A 19447-nucleotide genomic window follows, 5' to 3' on the forward strand; every position below is an offset into this window, starting at 1 on the left:
TTAAAGTATAACAGAGAATAATAAACGAATGACTATTTACAACTTCTTCCTTTAACCTGTCTTTGATCATTCCCCTCCACAATACTAGTCCGATAAGATTCCTAATTAAGATTTACAAAACAAAACTTCTTATCTCAAAACCAGGAAGCTTTCGGTTCTTCTCCATATTCCTGTCTTCTTTTCTTCTTGGGGATTCTGCTTCACCAGTTACTACTCAATAAAGGTATTTTTGAGGCAGTCTTTGCATGCTGGTACCTTGGCAGTTCTCCTCTCAACTGTCCAATTTTCCATGGTCTTGTACCGGCAAACTATTGGAATGTATCATTGGCTGTTACGGTTGTCATATAATAAATGAAAACTTGGTTGGAGGTGGGTATTTTGGGGTATCATTTAAAACTTGTTACAGTTGAATTTGTTTCGAGACAATAAGCTAATCGGGTTGTTCGACCAAATGTTACATTATATCTATTTTTCAGAACTCTTGGTGCTGTCAGGTAGTTATTGTTGGTTTTTCATTCCCTCAAAGGTACAGTACTCCCACGTGTTCATCACAGAAGTCACACGGAAACCTGACGAGGGAAGCATGACACATTGACTTCCCTAAAGGACTTCAGGCAAGCAGATTGGTTTTTATAACAAATGATAATGGTTGCTTTTAAATTCCCCAATTTCCTTCATGAGATATCAGCAGACTATTATTCTGTGACTCTAGATTTTGAGTCAATGGCTTGACCACCATAAACTATCTTCCCTTATCCGCAGAGAACAAGTTAAACATTCTCAATAGCAATTATTTTGTGACGGACATGTGATTACAAGGAATGTGAAACTGTTGCATCCGGATTGAACGAAGGCACAAATGGTTTATTCAGATATTGCACTGAGACTGAGGACGAGACTGGGATATCATGATGGTGGTATTGGACAGGATTAGTGAGTGGGGAGGACGTGGAGATGTAAATCTGTGAAGGACAAAATGGTTTATGGAGTTTGAGAAGAGTCTGATTCCTTCTTGCATATCAGTGAATCTTGTATAAACGGTAGTTTGATAGTTGTAATATGTAAGGAAATACATTTTTGTTTGAAACTGAAGATATCGACTTGCAAATTTACATATCATGAGCAGAAATTCAGTTCAACCCAGTTTAGTCGACAAATATAAAGACTTGCCAGGAACAGCAACTATCGCGAGGAAGTAGTAACTACCTTGAATAATCCAAAGGATATCCTGGATCCGATATGCTAATGATATCCAAGGCTGAGAAAGCCAGTAAAGACCGCCCGGATAAACCCCTGTCAATTGTTGGAACATTCCAGTCTAATGTTCTCAGATACTGATCCATAGTTGGAACATTCCAGTCTAATGTTCTCAGATTCCGATCCATTGTTGGAACATTCCAATCCATGGTCCTCAGATTATGAATCATTACTGTAACGTTCATTTCTAATGTTCTCAGATTGTGATCTTTCCTCTCGCTCTCTCTCTCAAACTGCTGATCCCTGTTAGTGCTGTAAGTGATGCTCCTACTCACACTATGGGATAGCACATTGAATAGAGCCCATTTATCTTTCAACGATGGAAACTCTCCACTGGGATAATTAGGACTCACCGATATTGACATTAATCACAGTCACTGAACAAATAGCTCCATTTAATCCCTTTGAGTTCAATATTGATTTTATTAAAATTCAAAAGAACATTTAAAATTTACTCATTTAGCTTGGGATATGTGGGGGTGGCTGAGGGAAGGAATATTGGAGATGGTAGATTGATTGCCTTGGATATGGGAGTAATGTCAAAGGATTATCAGAACATAAACAAGTTTCTCCGTTTATAAATGGAAACATACAGTCTGTAACTACTGATCAGTGATTATAATGTCAGTAAAATATGGAGAGACCTTTTCTAGTCCATAATCTGACAGGCAAATGTGCCTACGACTACATGAGTTGTAACAGGCAAATGGCATGGATATGTTAACAGAGAATATGATGTGACACACAATTCAAATGGTTAACCAAGGATCAGAGAGGGCAGATGAGTGTCGTGCTGTTAATGTTGACAACGACAATCAACTGTGATTAAGTACCATGCATTGGTTTTCAATGTCAGTGTGATTATGTTATTGGGGACATGGCTGCAGAGACTGGAGGGAGGGAACATGATATTTCCCAGTCATCAGTATTGGGATGTTTCTCTTTATAAATCATAAGAAAATCAATTCCAGGATACATCTCCAATGAGGAATGAGGAGAGCCAATATTAACCATACGACCAGAAGACATTGGAGCAGAAATTTGGCCATTCAGCCCATTGAGCCTGCTGCCCCATTCAATGATGGCTGTTAAGCTTCTCAACCCCATTCTTCCGATTTCTATCTGTAACCATTCATCCCCTTTACAATCAGGAACCTATCTGTCTTACTCTTAACTATACTCAATTACCTGGCCTCAACAGCCTTCTCTAGCAGTGAATTCCATAGATTCACCACTCTCTGGCTGAAGAGGTTCGTCTTTAACTGTGTTTGAAAAGGTCTTCTCTTTACTCTGTCCCTTTGGGTCCTAGTCTCCCCTCCACTGGAAATATCTTCCCAAAATCCACCCTCTCCAGATCATTCAATATTCTGTAAGTTCCAATTAGACCTCCTAACATCCTTCTGAACTCTATCCAATATAGACCCAGAGACCTCAGATGTCCTTCATACGTTAAGCTTTTCCTTCCTGGGACTTTCATGGATCTTATTGAAAAATGCTCCAGGGCCAGTACATCCTTCCAGAGATATGGGACCCAAAACTGTGCGCAATAATCCAAATGTAGCCTTGCCAAAATCTTATAGAGCCTCAGAAGTACATCTCTGCATTTATATTCAAGCCTTCTTGAAATGAATGGAATCATTTTATTTGCCTTCCCAACTGCTGACAACCTGCAGGTTTACCTTTCAAGATCCTTGGACTAGCAACACCCCCACCCCTCCCCCGGAGTCTTCTGAACTTGCTCGCTATTTAGAAAATAGTCCATGCCTTTATTTTTCCTGGCAAACTGCATGACCTCACACTTGCCCACGTTATACTCCACCTGCCACTTCTTTGCTCACTCCCCTAACCTGTGCAAATCCTTCAGCAGGAGAAAGTGAGGACCACAGATGCTGGAGATCAGAGTCAAAAAGTGTAGTGCTAGAAAAGCACAGCCAGTCAGGAGGACTCTGAGGAACAGGATGTTCGACGTTTCAGTCATAAAGCCTTTGTCAGTAATGAAGTGGGTGGGCGGAAAGGGGTTGAGAGATGAATGTGAGGGGGTGGGAGGAAGTTAGCTTGGAAAGCGATGGCTCAGTGGAGGTGAGTGGTGAGAGTGGAAGATGGAGTGGATAGATGGGAAGGAAGATAGGCAGGTAGGACAGTCCAACAGGTGGTGCTCAGTTGGAGGGTTAGGTCTGGGATAAGGTGGAGGGAGGGGAGATGAGGAAACACGTGACATTGCGCTGGATACCATGTGGTTGAAGGGTTGCAAGGTGGAAGACGGCGCGCTCTTCCTCCAGACGAATCATAGCGAGAATGTGGCATTGGATGAAGCCAAGAAGTTGCATGTCCTTTGAAGAGTGATAGGGGGCGGCGAAGTATTCCGCCACAGGGAAGTGGGGTTGTTGAATGTGTGGCAGAGAGTATTCCCTGAACCGTTCTGCAAGTTGACCTCCTGTCTCTCCTATGTAGAGGAGACCAGGAGCAATGGACAGAGTAGATGACGTGTTTGGATGCACAGGATATTCTCTGCCTGATGTGGAAGGATCGTTTGGGGCCTTGGATTGAGGTGAGGAGGAAGTTGTTGGCACAGGTCCCATACTTCTTGCAACGGCAAGGGAAGCTGCCGGGAGGAGAAGGTGGCTTGTTGGGGTGTGGGAAGGGGGACGCGTGAACCTAACGAGTGGTGAAGGGAATGGTCTCTGCAGAATGCTGGTGGGGAAGGAGATATATCTCTGGTGGTGTGGCCTGACTGTTGGTGGTAGAAATGCGGAGGATAATGCGTTGTTTCCTGAGGTTGGTGGTCTGGAAGGCGAGCATCAGAGGGGTGCTAGAGGGTGCTACTGAACCCTCCTGCAGCCGAACCACCTCTTCGATGCTACCTATTCCATCTTTGCACTGTTTGATAACTTCGTCAGAATGACCTCAGTTCCTTCATGTAGACCATTAAGGCACAAAGGGAATTGTTGTGATACCAACACTGAGTCTTGAGGAATACCACTTGTCACTGGATGCCATCCTGAGAAGGACACGTTTATCCCCACTCTCTGCTTTCTGTCAGACAGCCATGCATCTATCCAAGCTAGCACCTTGCCTGTAACACTTGGGGCCCTAATCTTTCTCAATAACCTCCTGCGTGGCACCTTATCAAAGGAACTTCGTGAAGCAGGTGGATAACATCTACTGGTTCTCTTTGGTCAAATCTGCTCGTTACTCCCTCAAAGTATTCCAACAGGTTTGTCAGGCATGACCTCCCATTGATGAAACAATGTTGACTTTGCACTATTTTACTAAGTACTTCCAAGTATTCAGAAATCCCATCCTTCACGATGGATTCCAGGATGTTACCCACAAACAAGGTTAGGCTAATCAGTCTGTAATTTTCCATCTTCTGCCTAACTCCCTTATTAAATGGACTGTCACGTTAGCAATTTTCCAGCCTTTTCTGATTTTAGTCATTCCTGAAAGATTACCATTTTCACTTTCACTACCTCTTCAGCTATCTCCCATACAATGCTGGGGTGTAGTCCATATGGTTCAGTGGTTTATCCAAATTCAGGCCATTCAATTTTCTAGCATGTTCTCCTTGGTGATGACCACCATACTCAGCTCTGCCATCTCACTCTCTTCAATTTTTGGGAAATTACTCGTGTCTTCCACCATGAACATTGATGCAAAGTTCCTCATTCGTTTCTTTGTTTTCAACTGCAGTCTCTCCAGCATCATTTTCCAGTGGTCCATATTCACTTTTGCCTCTCCTTTTCACTTTATATATTAAAGAACCTCTTACAGTCGCCGTTGTATTACTGGTTAGCTTACCTCCACATCTAATCTTCTCTGTCCTTTTTTGGCCCCCGTTAGTCTTTGTAGGTTTCCCAATTCTCTAGTTTCCCACTGCGCCTCACCACTTTATATACTTGCTCTTTTGCTTGTATGCAATCCCTGACTTCCCTCGTCAGCCCTGGCTGTCTCATCCTCCCTGTACCATGCCTTTATTCCTCGGCAAAAATCCCTGCCATGTCTCCTGAATTAATCTTGGAATCTGCTGCCACGGCTGTTCCCCTGTCTTTCATGCTTGACCCCTCTCCCAGTCAATTCTACCCAGCTTCTCCCTTATGCTTCTGTAGTTGCCTTCATTCAGCTGAAATACTGTTACCTCTGATTCTATCTTCTCTCTCAAATTGCAGAAGAAATTCAACCATGTTCTGATCATTGCTTCCGAAGTTTACCTTCACCCTAATCTCCCTTACGAATCCTGCGTCATTAAATCCAGTATCATCTGTTCCCGAGTGGGCTCCACCAGAAGCTGCTCCAAAAAGCCATCTCATAAACATTCCTAAAATTCCTTTTCTTGTGAACCACTACCGATCTGATGTTCCCAGTGCCCCTGCATACTGAAATCACCCATGATTACTGTACTTCGCCTTTCCTACACATCTTTCTACCTCCTGGTGTATCTTGTGCCCCAGCTCCTGACTACTCTTTGGAGCCCTGTACAAGACTTCAACTGTGGTTGTCTTACCTTTGTGGTTCCTCAATTCTACCCACGCAGATTCTACACCATCTCACCTTAGTTCCTTTCTTACTATTGATTTAATTTCATTTCTTACTAATAATGCAAATCCACTCCCTCTACCCACCTGCCTATCTTTTCGATATGGTAAATATCCTTAAGTATTCAGATCCCCTTGCAGCCACATCTCTGTGATGCCCATCACTTCACACCTGCCGATTTAATTTTGCGCCACAAGCTCATATACCTTATTCCTTATACAGCATGCATTCAGTTATAACCCCTTCAGTCCTGCATTAACCGTCCCTCTTCTCATTGTCATTCATTTGTGCAGTGCGCTTGAAGTTTGATATGTTAAACATTTCCAGATGCTCTATCCTATTTGTGTCTGTGCTGGAGATTTTAATAACCTCTCCTGAGTCTGTACTCTTACCTCCTCTTTTAATTCGGCTTTTCTAATTAAACCCTATAACTGCACCCCCACCCCGCGCACACTGACACACTCCTAATCAGTTTAAAACTCTGTCTACAGCCCTGGTTAGGATTCACTCGGACTCTGGTCCCAGCACGGTTCAGATGACGACTGTCCCATCGGAGCAGGTCCTTTCTTCCTCAGTAATAAAATGTGTTTATTCAACACAAAATGAAAGGATAAAAATGCTTTTCTGTACATACCAAAACATGAAAGTTACAAAAAGCCAATATTGTTAAATACACTTACTATGTGGAGCTATATAAATTGTAATGTGAATTACAAAACCATGGACATGGTGTACAAAGTTTATCAATCATTGTTTGACCCACAGCTGAGATCCTGATTTCCCCTCTGCCAGTGATTCCCTTCACTGAGATTCCACCCTGCCTCTCATGCAGTCTCTAGAGGGGCTATAAGTTCCTGTTGGCCCAGTCTATTTAAATTAATCCACCTTCTCCCTGGAACCAATCTATTGGTCTATTGGATTGTGTTTAGCAGTCAGCAACTCAGCTCTGGGATGTTATTGGTGATAAATGATCTGGGATGACAGCCAGTATCAGCATGGTGCTCACAGCGTATGGCACCAGACAAAGGGCTTACAGTCTGTGAGAGTTTCTAAGAAAAGTTTCTGTGCATTTCTCCTCATGCTGTCTCCTGATCTGACTTCAGACACCCCTTGCTCTCATTCTGTAGCTCCTTTTTTCACTCTGTTTATCTCACTTCATTGTCGTTCTCTCTGTTTATTTCTCTCCCTCTCAGTCTAGCTCCGATCATTCCCTCTATTTTCAAGCTGTCAAGTTGGGGAGCTCATGGACGCATGGTGGGCTGAATGGCCTCTTTCTGTGTTGTATTAATTCTGAAGTTCTCTGACCCACAGTGACAAGTTTTGGTGCCTGGAGAGACAAGCTGGTCCAGACAATTAACCATTATCTCTTCCTGGTTTCTGACATGCAGCGACATTGAAATATCTATTCAAACAAACAGATTCCTCATATTGAAATCAGCACACTTCAGACTGCCAGGCCATTGTGCTCAGTACCCTCTGCCTGTTTTCTTTTGTTGTTGGTCTTAGCTGCACTAGGATTAGTCTCCAACTCCTCCTCAGTTACTGTGCCTGTGGACCTATTGCTGTGGTTCCACACACCCCTCCCCACCACACCCCTCCCTCACCACAGCCACACGCTAGTTTTAACCCTCGTAAAGAACAATATCAAACCTGCCTGCCAGGAGATTGCTGCCAGTTCAAGTCCATCCCGTCCATCTTGTTTCTATCCGATCAACGCGGGAATCCCAATGATCCACACATCGGAGATTGTTATCAGTTCATGTGCATCCCGTCCTTCTTGTGTGTATCCTCCTGACCCGTGAATCCCAATGATCCACACATCGGAGATTGTTATCAGTTCATGTGCATCCCGTCCTTTTTGTGTATATCCTCCCATCTCGGGAATCCCAATGATCCACATATCGGAAGTGCTGCCTCCCCGACCAGCTCTTTGATCGCGTATATAACTGGGTTACCTTACGATTCCTAATCTCACTCTCACGTGACATATTCTACTGTATCCAAAATTCAAATATCCTTTCAGCACAACTCCAGCAAGGTCTTTTCTTTAAACTGGATAGACTTGATAATAAAAACTTAAGTGTGACGTCAGGAAAGTGAGACCACTGAATCAGTCCAATGACCACTGGATCTGATATCTATCCCCCGCCACCAAACCTGTTTGACAAGGCATACATATGGACCATCTATTTGCAGATGGACGAGGATAAAGAAAAGATTAGAAAATGTCAGAGCAAATGGATGTAATTCAGCCTGTTTACTCAGCATTGCTTTTCAATTGGATTCTAGTTATTCTGTTCCTTTCAATGGCAGGGTCTTTACCCAGAATCCCCAGTGGGTCAGAAAGTTCCCATTGTCGTTGTTTGCACAGTCCTGCGAAGGGAGTATCTAGTGCCAGGCAATGGGCTGTGGGGAGTCCCAAGGGTGGCACAAGGAAAGGCTGCATGTAGTGACAATGGACTGAGGGAACTGAGAGAGATGGAATGGGCATCCTGGGACACTGCACTCAGACAAGTGGCCTGGCAAGATTCCAAAACACCCAGAGGAACCCGCGAACCATGGCTGCTTTTACAAAAACCTGAAACATTTGCTGCATTTCTCCATAGAACAAAAGGAAAAATACTGTAGATGGTAGAAACCTGAAGCAAACACGGAGACGTCCTATGGAGAGAGAAAGAGTTAATGCTCCCGATGCAGATACCAGAAGAATGTACAAAGTCCACACAGACCAGGTTCAGAGATTGGAAATGAACCCAAGTCCCTAGCACTGTGAGGCAGCATTGCTGTGTCACCAGGCTGGCCAATGCTGGATAATTGGGGATAGTACAGTTAAAAGCATAGATACTGTTCTCCGTGATCAGGATTAAGAGTTCTGAAGGTTTGTTGCCTACATGGTGCTCGGGTTTGGGATTTATCATCTGGGTTGCAGAACTTGGAGCGGGAGGAGAAAGATCCAGTGTTCAGGGTCCGTGTAGGTACCAACAGCTGGACAAACAAATGACAATGCGAAGAGCGACGGGTAATACAGGACTGAACTATTATATCGGAATGCATGCAGTGTAAGGAATAAGGTAACTGAGCTTGTGACTCATCCATAAATTGGCAGGTCCGACATAGTGGGCATTACAGTGACATCGCTGCAAGAGGATCAGGATTGAGAGCTGAATATTCAAGGATATTTATCCTGTCAAAAAGATAGGCAGATGGGCAGAGAGATAGAGTTGTCTCAGTATTAAGAATGGATTGAATCAATAATCAATATTAAGAAATGAAATTAGGTCAGATGGTGTAGAATCTGTGTCGGTAGAATTGAGGAATCAAAAAAGTGGAAAAATGCAGTTGGAGTTATATACAGGGAGCTGGGGTGTAAGATAAACCTGGAGCTAGAAAGATCTGCAGGAAAGGCAACGTTACAGTGATCATGTGGGATTTTATTACGCAGATGGACTGGGAATTCAGATTGATAGTGGTTGGCAGGAAAAGGAATTTGTGGAATGTGTGTGAGAAGGCTTTTTGGAGCAGATTGTGCAGGCAGACTAGATGAGGGGATCTTAAGGTGACAGTGATCATAATATGATTGAATTTACTTTGCAGTTTCAGATGGAGAAGATAGAATCAGAAGTAATGGTATTCCAGCTGAATAAAGGCAATTACACAGACATGAGTGAGGAGCTGGGTAGAATTGACTGGGAGACGGGCCCAGCAGGAAAGATAGTATAACAGCAATGGCAAGAGATTTTTGGAGTAATTCAGGATACAGTAGAGATTTATCCTAAGGAAAAAGAGGCTTGTATAGGGAGGATGGGACAACCATAGCTGACCAGGGAAGTCGGGTATAGCATAAAAGCAAATGAGAAATGTTATCATGTAGTAAAGTGCAGTGGGAAACCTGAGGATTGGAAAGTTTACAAAGACAAAACAGAGGGCAAACAAAATCAAATAAGGAGGGAGATTATTAAATATGGGGGTAAGCTAGCCAGTAATAGAACATAGAACATAGAAGGATACAGCGCAGTACAGGCCCTTCGGCCCTCGATGTTGCGCCGACCGAATCCTACCTAACCTATACTAGCCCAATAACTTCCAAATGCCTATCCAATGCCCGCTTAAATGACCATAAAGAAGGAGAGTTCACCACTGATACGGGCAGGGCATTCCATGAACTCACAACCCGCTGTGTGAAGAATCTACCCCTAACATCTGTCCTATACCTACCACCCCTTAATTTAAAGCTATGTCCCCTAGTAACACCTGACTCCATTAGCGGTAAAAGGTTCTTAGTATCTACCCTATCTAAACCCCTAATCATCTTATACACTTCTATCAGATCTCCCCTAAACCTTCTCTTCTCCAATGAGAACAGCCCCAAGTGCCTCAGCCTTTCCTCATAAGATTTTCCTACCATTCCAGGCAACATCCTGGTAAACCTCCTCTGCACTCGTTCTAAAGCTTCCACATCCTTCCTATAGTATGGCGACCAAAACTGCACACAATACTCCAGATGAGGCCTCACCAGAGTCTTATACAACTGCAACATGACCTCAGGACTCCGGAACTCAATTCCTCTGCCAATAAAGCCCAGTACACCATATGCCTTCCTCACAGCACTATTTACCTGGGTGGCAACTTTCAGAGATCTGTGTACATGGACACCAAGATCCCTCTGCTCATCCACACTACCAAGTAGCCTACCATTAGCCCAGTAATCCATCATCTTGTTATTCCTACCAAAGTGAACGACTTCGCACTTAGCTACATTGAATTCCATTTGCCACATTTCCGCCCAGCTCTGCAACTTATCTATATCCCGCTGTAACCTACCACTTCCTTCCTCACTATCCACAACTCCACCGACTTTTGTGTCATCCGCAAACTTGCTTACCCAGCTTTCAAGCCTTCCTCTAGATCATTTATAAAGATAACAAAAAGCAATGGTCCCAAAACAGATCCTTGTGGTACACCGCTAGTAACTGCGCTCCAAGATGAACATAATCCATCAACTACTACCCTCTGTCTCCTTCCAGCCAGCCAATTCCTAATCCAAACCTCTAATGTATCCTCAATGCCATACCTCCGAAGTTTTAGCATTAGCCTACCATGGGGAACCTTATCGAACGCCTTACTAAAATCCATATACACAACATCTACTGCTTTACCCTCGTCCACTTCCTTAGTCACCTTCTCAAAGAACTCAATAAGGTTTGTGAGGCACGACCTGCCCTTCACAAAACCATGCTGGCTATCCCTGAAATAAAGGAAAACTGTAACAGTTTCTTTCACTATATAAAGTATAAAAGAGCGGCAAAAGTGAACATTGGACTGCTGGAAAATGATACTGGAGAGATAGCAGTGGGGAACGAGAAAATGGCCAAAGGACTGAGTAATTACTTTTCATGGTGGAAGGCACGAGTAACACCTTAAACATTCAAGAGATTGAGGGGCCAGAGCCCCTCAAATGTAATGGTCCGAAGGTGGGTAAATAACCCTGACCAGATGGACTACATCCCAGTATTATAAGGATGTTAGCTGAAGAGGGAGTGGAGGCAATCGTGGTTATCTTTCAGCAATCACTAGAGTAAGGAACGATCCCAGAGCACTGGAAATCCACTAGCGTGACACCCCTTTTTAACAAGGGAGTAAGGAAAAAGACAAAAAAAAACCCACCATGAATAGTTTAAACTCTGCCATGGGTAAGATCCTGGAATCCATTGTGAAGGATGAGATTTCTGAATACTTGAATGTGTTTCGTAAAATAGGGCAAAGTCGGCATGATTTGATCAAGGGAAGTTAATGCTTGACAAATCTAATGGAATTCTTTGAAGGGAAATGAGCAGCTCGACCAAGCACAGCCAATGGATGTTATTCACCTGGAATTCAAGGAGGCCTTTGACAAGGTGTCACACAGGAGATTACTGAGCATGATAAGGGTCCGTGGTGTTAGAGGCAAGGTAGTGTCATGGATAGAAGCTTATCTGTCTGGCAGAAAGCAAAGAGTGGGGATAAAAGAGTACTTCTCAGGATAGCAGCCGGGGACAAGTGGTGATCCAGAATGCTCAGTGTTGGAATCATAACTTTTTACTTGTTACATTAAAAATCCAGATGAGGGAATTGAGGGCACTCTGGTTAGGTTTGCAGACGATACAAAGATAGGGAGATGGTCAGGTCATATTGAGGAAGCGGAGAGGCTGAACGAGGATTTGGACAGGTAAAGAGATTGTCAGATGCATTCCAACGTTGGAAAGTGTGAAGTCATGCATTTTGGCACGAAGAATAGAGTCATGGTCTATTTTCTAAATGGTGAGAAAATTCAGAAATCTGAAGTGCAAATGGACTTGGGAGTTCTAGTGCAGGGTTCTCTCAAGGTCAGCTTGTAGGTTGAGGCAGTAGTTAGGAGGGCAATTGCAATTATGATTGGGAGCATTTACTACGAGAGGAATTGAATATAAGAACTGACTGTGTACGGCTCTGGTCAGACCACATTTGGAGTATTGTGCTCATTTTTGAGATCCATACCTCAGAAAGGATGTACTGGTCCTGGAGCGTGTTCAAAAGATTTTCACGAGAGTGGTCATCGGAATGAAAAGTTTTTTGCATGAGGAATGTTTGAGTACTCTGGGTCTATACTTGATAAAGTTTGAAAGGATGAGAGGAAATATACTTGAAATAGACAGGATACTGAATGACCTGGCGAGAGTCGATGCTGAAAAGATGTTTCCATTGGATTAGAATCCGAGGGCACAGCCTTAGATGAAAGGGAACACCTTTTAGAACAGTGATAAGGAGACAGTTATTTAACCATAGAAGGGTGAATCTTTGAAAGTTATTGCCAGAAGGCTGTGGGTTCAGGTCAATTAGTATATTTGAGAGGGAGATAGATAGTTTTTGATTATCCAGGATATGAAGGGTTATGGGGAGAAGGTCGGAGAATGGGTTTGAGAAACCTATCTGCTATGATTGAATGACGGAGAAGACACGATGGGCTAACTGTCCTAATTTATGCTCCAACATCTTATAGTCTTCTGGTCTAAACCTTGAAGAAGTACCTTGCATCTCTGAGAAGATAGATTCATGTCATTCATGAATGTCAGTAGCTGATGGGAATAGTTAACTGCTTGAGAATGAAGGTACTGTGGCTACCGTCAGGGTGGTGGATAATATGACATTCAGTGCAGGATCACACACCAATTGCACTGTATTCACGTGGGGAGAGTTCATTCAAAACTTGGACTTCTCCGTCTCTCTCAATGGAGTGTTGGGGTTGGGGTGGGTTGGCGTAACGTCCGACCAGGCACTTAAACTATCCAGAATCATACATCCTGAGTGAAATAGCAGTCATGGAATTGATCACATTGTCTGTTTAGAATATTAGGAGTGATTGTCCATCCCTCTCAGGGTTCAACCTCTTATTCTCTCACAGCTCTACAGATCAACCTTCACTCATTCCTCATAGTGTCATCATCCCAGGGATTAATCTGGTGGAACTCCTCTTCACTCTCTCTGTGGTAAGGAGATCACTCCTTATAATGGAAAGAAAATCTGTCCACAATACCCCAAATACTGCCGCAATAAGACTCTCATGTTTGATCACACTAATTCCTTTCCCTCACTTTGCTGGCTCCATGTCTTTCGTGTGACACAGGAAACAATTCATTTACAATGCACTGCCACTGATGTAGAACTTAAACACATCCTTACATCTGTAGGTCAGCATCAATAAAGCCAGCACCAGAGGTGCCCATGGAGATGGACATCACTCTTGGGAGAGACTCAATCACAAAGAATACATCTAAAATCGTGAATGGCTACCTACCTGAATGGAAATGAGCCGTTGGAATATGGGATGCAGGCAGAGGAAGGGAGCTACCATTCCTTTTGTTCTGCCCTCACGGGATGTGTGCAGCCATGGTCAGGCCAGCATGTTATGCTGATCTTGAACTGAGTGGCTGGATCAGCTGTTCCACAGGACAGTAAATAGTAAAACACATTGCCGTGGGTTTGCAGTTAAACAGAGACTTGACCAGAGAAGGATGACCCACTACCTTCTCTAATGGGCACAAGGCAAGCCGCTATCAACAGATTATCATTCCGTGGTTCTAGAAGACGAGTCAATGACGTGACCCACCATACACTGTCTGCCCATCTTTCAGATTTTGTGCCGAGAACAAGTTAAACATCGCAAGTGCAAGTATTTTCCACTGGACACGTGGTTAGAAGGGACATGAAACAAATGTATCTGAAATTAAGAAAGGCACAAACGATGGTTTATTCAGGAATTGAACTGAGGCTGAGGAGGAGACTGGACGTCTTAATGGTGGTATTGGGCAGGACTGGTATGTGGGGAGGAGATGGAGATGTACACTTTGCAGAAGAAAATGAATCGAAGAGGTTGAGATAAGTGAGTTTTACCCGCGCGTATTGGTGAGTAATTTGTAAATAAAAGTTTGCCACTTATAATTTCTAAGGAATGAAATCTTTGATTGGAGCTGAAAACGTTGGCTTGCACCTTTCCAAAATTTGCATATCATGAGCATCGATTAAGTTCAGACCATTTCACTAAACATACAGAGTGACTTACCAGGAACACCAACTATAGCAAGGATAGGATAGTAACCAGCTTGAATAACCATCAGTACATCTTCAATCCGCGATGCTAATGATATCCAAGGCTGGGAAAGCCAGTACAGACCATCGGATAAACTCCTCTCCATTGTTGGAACATTCCAGTCTAATGTTCCCAGATTCCCATCCCTCCTGCTCTTCTCTCTGAAGCTGCTAATCCCTGTTACTGCTGTTGCCCACGCTCCCACTCATACTGTGGAATACAACACTGAAAGCATTCCCTTATTGATAGAAGAGAGGAACTCTCTGGGGACGCATACAATCCATGGAGACTGACAGCAATACAATCGCTGAACAAATAGCTCCAGTTAACCCCTTTGAATTCAATACTACTTTATTAACATTCAAAATAACGTTGAACATTTATGCATTCTGGGTGTGATATGCGAGTGTGACTGAAGGAAGGAATGTTGAAGATGCCAGATTGATTGTGTGTAATCATTCAGTCTACCTTGGATATAGAGGTAATGCCAGAAGTTTAACGGAACATAAACATGCTTCTCTGTTCATAAATACAGAAATAAATCCCATAACTACTGATCCGTCATTGCAATATCTGTAAAACATTGAGAAAACAACTATCATTCATGATCTGATAGCAACATGTGTCAATAAAAAAGTGGGTTACAACAAACAAACAGCATGGATACGTTAACAGAGAATTGCACATGACAAACACAGTTCAGATTGTTATTCCAGGATCAGAGAGGGCAGGTGTGGGTCATACTGTTGATGTTATCGATGTTAAGGAACTGTCATGAAGTGTCATTAATTGGACTTCAATTACATTGTGATTATAATATTGGGGAAAGGACATAAGGCCGGGGACATGGATGTTTAGATTGGGTGGAGGGACAGTGACGTTTCCCATTTACCAGAATTGGAATGTTACTCTTTATAACTCATATGAAGAACAGATTCAAGAATACATCTACAATGAGGAATTAGCAGAGACAACATTAATGAAATGCGTTTATGCAATATAAAATACAGGAACAAAATGTTTTTCTGCACCCACCAATATATGCAAAGTACAAAAAGGTAAGATTGTTAAAATACACTCCTGATATTGAACTATATAAATTGAAACGTGAATTACATAACTAGGAAAGTGGTATGCAAACTTTATCAATCATTATTTGACCCACAACTAAGATCATGATTTCACCTCTGTCACTGATACAGTATCAGTGTGGGCGGGGGAGGGGGGGGGCGTCATGGAGTGCGGGATGGTGGTTATCATTTCCTGCTGCTCTTGGCACTGTCTATTTAAAAACTCTGCTTTCTCCATGGAACCAATCTATTCGCCTAATGGGTTTTGTTTAGCTGTCGGTAACCCAGCTCTGTGATATTGTTGGAAGTAAGTAATCTGGGATGACAGGCAGTATCAGCACAGTGCTCACAGTGTACGGCTCCCAGACAAAGGGCTTGCCGCCCAGAGGAATTTCTAAATAAAGCTTCTAACTTCTGTCTGTCCATATTTATCTACCGTAATGCAGTCTTCTGATCTATCTAACTTCACCCTCATCTAACATCTCTTCCTCTCAAACTCTGTCAGTCACTCCCCTTTCTATACTCTCTCAGTTGATCTCCCTTCACTTGCTCTCTCTCTGTTTATTTCTCTCTCACACAATCTTTCTTCACACACTCTCTCGATCTCCGATTGTGCAGTTGGAGAGCGTGTAACTCCACAATGGACTGAATGGCCTCCATCCATGCCATAATAATTGAGGTTCTCTGACCCACAATAAATGCTTCCTGGACAGACATGCTGGTCCGGTGACAGGTACATTGCACAATCACCCATTATCTTTTCCTGCTCTTCTCTGGTGTACAGCTGCCTTGAAATGTCTGTTCAAACAAAACAGACTGAATGAAATTCGAGCAGTCGAGAAGACGTCCATGTCTGTGAATTTCAATCAGGATTTAATGAAGGATGAGATTCCAGAATAACATGAGCAATGAGTGAAAAACAGGAATACACAAGAAATGGCAGCTGGGAACAACCTGTGGTTCCAAGTAGGTCTCATGGTATTACCAATAGATTATCAATCCAGAAAAATCAGCTCCTGTTCTGTGGATCCAGGTTGAATCCCGCCACTGCAGATGGTGGAAATTCAATTCAATAATGTAAAAATATCCCTGGAATTAAGAATCTACTGCTGAGAATGAAATCATTGCCGATTGTCAGAAAAATCCACCTGGTTCAATAATATCCTGCCATGAAGGAATCTTCCATCCTCACCTGGTCTGGCTGACATGCAACTCCAGACCCAAAGCAACGTCACTGACTCCCAATCGCCCGCTGAAACGGTCTAACGAGTCATTCAGTTGTTTCAATCGCTACAAAGTTTCAAACAAATGAAACCGGATGGACCACATGTCATCGAAATGGGCACCGGAAAAGTCAACATTAGAAACATCACTATAGAACCTGCAAAGTCTTCCTAACGAATATCTGAGGTCTAGTGCCAACATTGGAACAACTGCCTTACAGATTAGTTAAGCAACAGCCTGACATAGCCATAGTCACGGAATCATACCTTACAGAAACAACAGAAATTAAACATGCACAAAGGGGTCTGTTACTGATTATCACGTACCGTTGTTCCTCAGCTGAATCAGTCCTCCTCCATGTTAAACAACACTTGGAGAAAGCATTGACTGTGGCAAGGGCACAAAGTGTATTCTGGCTGGGGGATTTCAAAGTCGACTGTCAAGTGTGGTTTTGGCAGCAGTACTACAGACCATGCTGGTCGGCTCCGAAGGACATAGCTACTAGATTGGGTCGGCAGAAGGTTGTGACGGAATGAACGAGAGGGGAAAAAAGTATACCTGACCTCATCCTGACCAATCTACCAACTGCAGATGTATATGTCCATGACAGTATCGGTAACACTGTCCTTGTGGTGACGAAGTCTATTGTCTCCATAAACTCTATCATGTTGTGTAGCACTATCACCATGCTGAATCGCACAGACTTTTAGCAGATCTCGCAACTCAAGACTGAGCGTCCATAAGATACTGTGAACCATCAATAGCAGCAAAACTATACTCCAGCACAATCTGTAACGTCACTGCCCAGCATATCCCCCACTAAATCATTACCATCAATCCAGAGGATTAACCCTGGTTCAATGGAGAATGCAGGAAGGCATGCCAGGAGCAGAACCAGGAATATATAAAGACAAAATGTTCATCTGCTGAAGCTTCCAAACAGAAATACTTGCGTGCCAGATAGCATAAACAGCAAGGGACAGACAGAGCTTAGAAATCACAGAACCAATGCATCAGAATTAAACTCTGCAGGCTTGCTAATCCGATCGTGAATGGTGGTGGACCATTAAGCAACTCACTGGAGTAGTGGCCTCTACAAATATGCCCATGCTCAATGATGGAAGCGCCCAGAACATTAGTGCAAAAGATAAGGCTGAAGCTTTCACAGCAATCTTCAGTCAGAAGTTTTGAGTGAATCATCCATTTCGGCCTCCTGCCGTGGTCTCCATCATGACAGATAGCAGTCTTCAGCAAATTCGATTAACTGATATCAAGAAACGGTTGAAGGTACTGGATACTGCAAAGGCTATGGGCCCTGATAACATGCCGTAAATAGTCCTGAAGGCTTCTGCTCCAGAACTTCCCGCTCCCCTAGCCAAGCTGTCCCTGTATGTTTGCAAACCGACAATGGGGAAAAACTGCTCAAGTATGTTCTGGACAAATTCGACCCGTCCAAATACCGCCTAATCAGTCCACTACCCATCATGTGTAAAATGATGGAAGGTGTCATCAACAGTGCTATCAAGCAGCACCTGCTCAAAACTAACCTGCTCAGTGACGCCCATTTTGGGTTTTGCCAGGGTCGCTCAGCTCCTGAACCCGTCACAGACTTGGTGCAAACATAGAAAAAGGAACTGAATTCCATCCCTAGGCATCAAGGCTGTATTCTGCCAAATGTGACATCAAGGAGCCCAAGTAAAAACGGTATCGCGGGCCAACACTGCATTATTGAAGTCATACCTGAGAGATAGGAAGATGGTCATTGTTGTTGGAGGTCAGTTATCTCAGCTCCAGAACACCTCTGCTGTAGTCCCTTCGGATAATGACATCAGTCCAAACATCTTCAGCTGCTTGAATAATGACCTTCCTTCCATCATATGGTCAGAAGTGGGGATGTTCGATGATGACTGCACAATGTTCAGCACCATTCGCAAATGTTCAGGTACGAAAGCCGTCCACGCCCAAAGCAACAATACTTGGGTAATATCCAGGCTTGGGCTGGCAAGTGGTAAGTAACGTTTGCGCCACATAAATTCAGACAATGACCGTCATCAATAAGAAACAATATAGCCACTTTGTATTCAGCAGCATTATCATCACTAAACTCTCCCACTATCAATATCCTGGGGGTATCATTGGCCAGAAACTCAACTGGACTCGCCACATGAAGATAACAGCAGATCAGAGGCTAAGAATACTGCAGGGATAACTCACCTCCGGACTACCCAAAGCCTGTCCATCATCTACAAGGCACAAGTCAGGAATGAGATGGAATATCCTCACTTGCCTGAATAGGTGCAGCCCCAACACTACTAAAGAAGCTTGACACAATCCAGGACAAAACAGCCCAATTGATTTGCACCACATCCACAAGCATTCACTCCCTTCACCATAGTCACTCAGGAGCAGCAGTGTGCACTACCTACAAGACACAATGGAGGAATTCCCCAAAGATCCTCAGACAGCTCCTTCGAATGTCATGAACACCTCCATCTGGAATGACAAGGACAGTAGACGTTTGGGAACACCACCTTCAAATTCCTCTCCAAGGCAGTCAACATCCAGATTTGGAAATGTATTGCCATTCCTTCACTGTTGCTGCGTGAAAACCCTGGAATTCCCTCTTTAATCACTAGTCGGTCACCGCACAGCAGGTAGATTGCAGCAGTTGGAGAAGGCAGCTCAGCACCACCTTCTCAAGGGCAACTGGGGACGGGAAAGAAATGCTGGGCACATCCAGCGATGCCCACATCCAAAAAAA

Source organism: Hemiscyllium ocellatum, unplaced genomic scaffold (assembly GCF_020745735.1).
Source record: "Hemiscyllium ocellatum isolate sHemOce1 unplaced genomic scaffold, sHemOce1.pat.X.cur. scaffold_182_pat_ctg1, whole genome shotgun sequence".
Taxonomy (NCBI): domain Eukaryota; kingdom Metazoa; phylum Chordata; class Chondrichthyes; order Orectolobiformes; family Hemiscylliidae; genus Hemiscyllium; species Hemiscyllium ocellatum.